The sequence below is a fragment of the Castor canadensis genome, chromosome 15 (assembly GCF_047511655.1).
Source record: "Castor canadensis chromosome 15, mCasCan1.hap1v2, whole genome shotgun sequence".
NCBI classification, from domain to species: Eukaryota; Metazoa; Chordata; class Mammalia; order Rodentia; family Castoridae; genus Castor; species Castor canadensis.
Window position 1 is genome coordinate 89,467,724 of NC_133400.1, and position 6,000 is coordinate 89,473,723.

General features: G+C 44.9%; 1 long non-coding RNA gene across 1 annotated transcript in view; it reads left to right on the forward strand.

Annotated features, from left to right (window-relative positions):
- The window catches only part of LOC141417547 (uncharacterized), a 113,720-nt gene extending 107,720 nt beyond the window's left edge, over positions 1-6,000 (forward strand). The window contains exons 2-3 of the long non-coding RNA XR_012442188.1: positions 3,393-3,557; positions 4,352-6,000. This is a non-coding gene — a long non-coding RNA (uncharacterized lncRNA). The remainder of the gene's footprint in view (positions 1-3,392; positions 3,558-4,351) is intronic.

Sequence of the window (6,000 nt, forward strand, 5' to 3'; positions counted from 1 at the left end):
GTGAGCAAGGCCTAGTCTCCTTCCTCAGAACCTCAAATAAGAAAATGAAATGGATCAAGGCTTAAGCCAGATTGTAAATTGCTGTTGGCCTTAGTACAAGATTTTTCAACATATGACCTGTTACAGCAGGCAACCAGGATGACTCCTTCACCCACAGGCATTGTCTCTAGCCCAGTAGGTATGGAGTCCATGGTATTGACAGGGTTAACAGGTATTTTTTTCACAACTGTGCTCAATAAGAAGAGGGAGACTCTTAGGTGATACCATATTGTCTGAGAACTATGAGATAGCCCTTATTTGGTCTTGAAATTCCTTTTGGTTTAGACATATGGAGACTCTGCAACATGCAACCAAATGGGATAAACAAAGGTTTAGATGTCAGGCTGTCCAGGTGTAGTGGTACAGGCCTTATAATCCTCAGGAGGCTGAGGCAGCAGGGTCAAGAATTTGAGACCAACCTGAGGCTACATAGTGACAGCCCGTCTCGAAAAACACAGCCTGTCCAAAGGACATTGGACAACTTGAACAAGTTTTTAAGATTTCAGACTCATGTTTCTCTCTATGTAGTGGGCTATCCTCCTCCCCAACTAGCTTCCCAATAGCTGCTGTATGTTCCAGATTCTTAGGAACAATCTAGATAAAATTTTCCATTTGCTCTGAAAACGAGTCCAGGTTTTAAGTTTGTAGAGTATAAACATGACTGCCATGCCAGTAAAGCACTGGGACCAAGCTCAGTTGCCCTGTAGAGAGAGCAGATACTGCTCTTCCAACCTAGTGTTTGTGAAGTTGGACCTGCCCACCAGGACCTCACCTCTCTCCTCCCTGGCTTCTCTCTGGCATGACTATAATCTGGGAAAGAGCCCAAAGTCTGCTCTCCGCAAGCTCCTTCTTGCTTGTCTGTAGTTTACTCTCTCTGGGATGCGTACAGCTGTTTCCTCACTGCAGGTGCCTCCACCCCCGCTAGACACTGGCACCTGCTTCCCATTTCAGCTCTGCCTTTCCCCCTGGCTCTTACCATTTTGCTATGAGCTGGTGGATCTCAATCCTGGCTGCCTGTTGAAAACACACCAGGAGCTTTTGAGAGGTGCCATCTGTGGGCCCACCCCCATGCCTGACCTCCCAGTGAGTCTGAGGAGGAGCCCAGGTATGGTTAGCCTTTTTTAAGCTCCCCAGGTGCTTGCACAGTCAAGAATGAGAAACCAATATTAAGAACCTCTGCTCTAACTTGTCCCTGGAAACTATGACTATTACCAGGCACTCCCCACACACAACCTTTTCTCTGCGCCCCTGGGGCAGATTGGCTCCCAATGAAGGGAAGAATCCGGGGGGCAAGTGTTCAGCTTCACAGATTTCCACTGGTGGGAGGCCTGTGGGTTGGACAAGTGGAAGTCTGAATCACTTTGGACATAGGTAGTGCTGTGTTGGTGGCCTGCCAGCTGATGCGGTTATCAGCTAGAGATACTTTGTGCCAGGCACTTCACTGAGCCCAGAGCTCCGTCTTCACTGCCCAGCTGAACATTCACCTAGATGGACAGCAATTCTCAGTGCTCCTGAAGAGCTCTATTTTCTTGCCCCTGGAGCTTTGTGTTCATGACTGCAAGGCAGAAGTGTTAATAATATTCATTTACTCACTCATTTAGTCATTCTACAACTGTTTTCTTGGGTACCCTCCTTCTTTTGTGTTTATGGGGACTTGGTTGGAGGTGCCACACCAGCCTCTGCCCTCTGAGGAAGACAAGATGTAGCTATAAATGACTACATACAGTGGATCTCGGGTACCTCATGGAATCCAAGGTTATAAGAGTGCTCAGCAAGGAACAGAGAATTGGACCACATTGATACCTGAGTCTGGCACTGGAGGTGGGGAATGCTTTCAATAAGTAAGAGGCCATTCTTTTCAGAGGGCCCTACGTGAATAAAGGGAGACAAATATCTTTTTGGAGGGGGTGTCTGACCTGTTAGCAGATGAGGTAGAGGCTGGAGCCTCATTACAGTACATCTCAACTGTCAGACTAAGGAGTTTGAAATAAATCCTGGCAAAGCCATTCACCAGCTGTGTGAGTAAGGCTGGTGGGTGAGTCAGTGACACTCATGTATCTTAGTTTCCTCAATGGTAAAATGGTGGATAAGGGTAATACCTGCCTCAATATGGTGAGGAGAAAATGAATGAGGTAGAGAAAATATGAAGGATAATGTCTGTGGAACAGCTGGTGTGTTTTACATAAATTCCAGCATTTAATTTTTTCTCCAGAACTCAAATAAGGCTTTTTGTTTGTTTTATTGGTGATTGGTTGGTTTGTGTTGTTGTTGTTGTTTCTTTTGATGTTGAAGATGGAACCCAGGACTTCCCACATGGTAGGCAAATGATCTAACACTACAGCTACATCCCAAACTCAAAATAGGAAGGTTTTCAACCAGAGGAGGTCTTTGTGCTTTTGGAAGATGATGTGGGTGTGAGGTGTGAGATGAAGTAGCATAGGGAGGCAGGGCTCCCACAGACGGTGAATTTGCTCACTTGAGTCTGAGATGAAGACCCAGAGCAGGGTGGAGGCAGTGAGGAGAGCAGGGCAATGTCAGGGCAAATGGTGGAAAGACTCAGAGGTGGGTGGTGGTACCTGATTTATTAATTCCTGGCTGTGAACAGCTGAGAGCTGAGTCCAGTGAAGAGGTTCTGGGGACAGGGCCTGACTTATTATGCCCTGAAAGGACACTTTTCTCCAGAGTTTTGAAAGAGGTAGGAGTGCACAGGGGACAGAATGGACCCTCATTCTGCCAGGTTGTCTTACCCTTGCACCCATCCTGAGTCACATCATGAGTTAACTGCTGTTTACGTTGATGTCTCTGCGGTCAACATTAGAACATCTGGACTCTTGTCTTGAGGGATGATGAAAGTACATCAGTTCTCAGAATCCTGGAGCCAAAGAGAAAGACCAGGGAGTCTGTCTGTTATGCAAATGCTTAGCCTTTGACAGAACTGGGCAGCCTGTGCTGCATCTAAGTCCTCAGACCAGGCCCAGGACTTCCTTGGAGACTGGACAGTGCTGGCCAAGAACCAGGGGCAGGGCAGGCACATAATTAGCAGGAAGGTGGGATCAGCAAGTCAGCCAAGCCCAGGATCTAGTGCAACAACCAGCTCAGTTGCCTCAGACAGGGTCTGAACCCCACACTTCCCCCTCCCCTAATCTAACATCTTTAGTAGGGGAAGAGCGTTTCAGAGATGCTGCAGGCTTCTGCACTGTGGGGAGATGGGGATGGAGAGATAAGATAAGGAGCTCTGCCTAGTACAGAAAACAATGCCATTTTCTGAGAGGTGGAGGGAAGAGCTATGGGTCCTACCCGTCCCCCACTCTCCTTCCCCTTCCCTAACCTCTTCCTTTTTTTTCTTCCCTCAGTAGACTCACAGCCACCATGATCTGGTAGGAAGAGCGCTAAACCCTGGAGATCCAGGCTGGAAGAACTCTCCATGGAGGAGATAGTGACATAGCCAGTTTCAGGCTGCCGGACATTTCAGCTGAGTCTTCAAATATCCACTAACTCAGAGACATATTGAGTATTAGGTATTGTAAGCTCAGGGGAGAGGGTGGGGTTCCATGGGGAGAAAGTGGGGTTCCATGGGGAGAAGGTAGGGTTCCATGGAAACTTGGGGCAGTGGAGGACCCTATTTCCAGCCAGACTCTGGAAAGCAGATTGGAGCCTTTGAGAAAGGTATTACTCCTATGCCAGTGGGGAGGGTCTGAGAGGCCTATAAGGCCACTTAATCATCTTTCTTCAAGGTCATTGAAATTCTACTCTGAAATTTCTGTCATTAAATAAATGTATCTAGAGGGCCTATAAAAGAAGAGCCTCCTGTCAGTGTGGTTATCAGGGTGAGTCCATACCCAGTCGCCCAGCCACACCTGGGTTGGTCCTATGTGGGAGATCCCAAGATCTTGAGGGAAAGAAGCCAGGCCGGCTGGCCAGGACTTGTTGCTGGGGGAGCTGGGGTGCCAAGACGCAAGAGATGGAAGTGGTTCCTGCTGCCTCAGGAACTTGGATTTAGCTGCTTTTTCTGCCTGGTTCCTTGTCACTGAGATCTCAGTCCTTCAGAGAAGCCAACAAGACCCTTGTCAGCTGTCACCTTGTCATACTTTATCATACTTTACTCTACTTGAGTCTCTACAGAACATCTATTGCTCTCTGATAGCTCCTTATTTCTCTCCATGTCCCCCACCCCCCCAACACACGAGTTGCATGATAGTTGGATAGTGTCTGTCTTGAGCACTTAATTTAACCCATCATCGAAGATTTCATTTTGTTTGATGGACATCATTTTGTTTGAGAACATGAAGGTTCTCTTTGTTTTCATTTCTAGACACCTCACTTCTGAACTGGAGTCTGTTTGTACAGGAAGGACAGGAAGATCCTTTGTTTGTACAATGGTGGACCCACTGAGAGGGTATTTGCCTAGAAAGGAGAAGCCCTGCACAACAGTTAACTGAATACTTGGAAAGCTGCTGCTTTCTAAAGGGATACTCCCAGTGGCTCTAAGACTAAACTTAGGGCTGAGAATAGGAACTGCTGGGTGCTGAACTCTAGCTTAGCTGGAGAACAAGGATGCATGGTCACCTGGGGAGATGAAGGTGGGTGGGAAGGTCATGTAGAGGAGATACTGGCCAACCCAAGGGTGTTGGGCTAGATGGGTTTAGACATCCTTTCTTTTCTAAGATTTTAGTGAGCATCATTTTCAAAGGTGGATCTAAAGAGCCTTGTTTCATTGCAAGTAATGAGTTTGGTAAAATTCTTAAGACCAAGCAGTTGACCATTTGCAATTATGTTTTTCCCTGACATTTTCCTCTTACTTTATGATTAATGGGTGTTCCTAAGTTATAATGGCATTTTTGTAACCAAGTGCAATGAGTTTGCACCTTGGTGAATGCAAAGCCAAAACCAAGCATGGCCAAGAAATTAAAGTGTGGAGAAAGATTTATTACCTGAAGCAGGTAAGGAGAACATGGGAGTTTTTCCAAGGCAATGCCCTCCATGGAGATTTTATTTCATATTCATATAGAAACACACTTCCTGAGCATGCTCAGTTTAAGGTCAGAGTTTAGGAAGGAAAGATGGTAAACATATTTTTGGGCATGCTTAGCTCAAGGTCATAGGTTCATATTCAAAAGGTTAAAGTAGCAGGACAATTTTGGGCATGCTCAGCTTGGGTCATAAAAAATGCAGGCAGGACTGCCTCTGGACATGCTCAGTTATCTCCAAAAAGATTTAGCTGAAGAAAAGGAAAGAACACTTGGAAGGTGTGGGTGAATGTAGGAGTTTGCCCCTAAAGGTACCTGCCTCCCTTAGTGGCTAACATTTTGTTCCTATATAAGCTTATAAACATCTTCATAAATATTTTTTTGTTTATAAAACAATAACTGTTCTACTATTGCATTTTTGATAAAGAATATAAGTATACATGTATATTTGAGATGCATGAATACTATTCATCGAAAGCTAAACAGTAGTTACATAGAGCAGTGGTAAAGCATTTGTCTACCATGTGCAAGGCCCTGGGTTTGATCCCCAGCACTGCTAATAAGAAAAAATAAATGAATAAATAAATACTTTGTGAGATATGGAATCATGAAGGATTTTCTTTGTTTATGTGTGTTTTCTTATTCTTTTCTTCAACAAGCATGTACTTCTTTTGTAAAAAAAAAACCAAACCAAAACTGTGAATAACTTAAGTGCATTTATTTATATTCAATGGTATGTATCAGAGCTTGCTCTTACTGCTTCATGAAACTAACCGTATTGCTGTCTTCCCACATACAATGATACGGTCCTATTAAATCAAATGAATCAATGACATCGTATTGGTCGATGACACTGGCCGTGATGGGAATATTTGCACCACAGAAATTGGCAAATGTTACAAATCAGGGTCTTTTGTCTTCCTCCCTCCGAGAAAACTAGTTGTGAAACATTTACAGTTACAGAACTATTTATATACTACACTAATCAGTACAA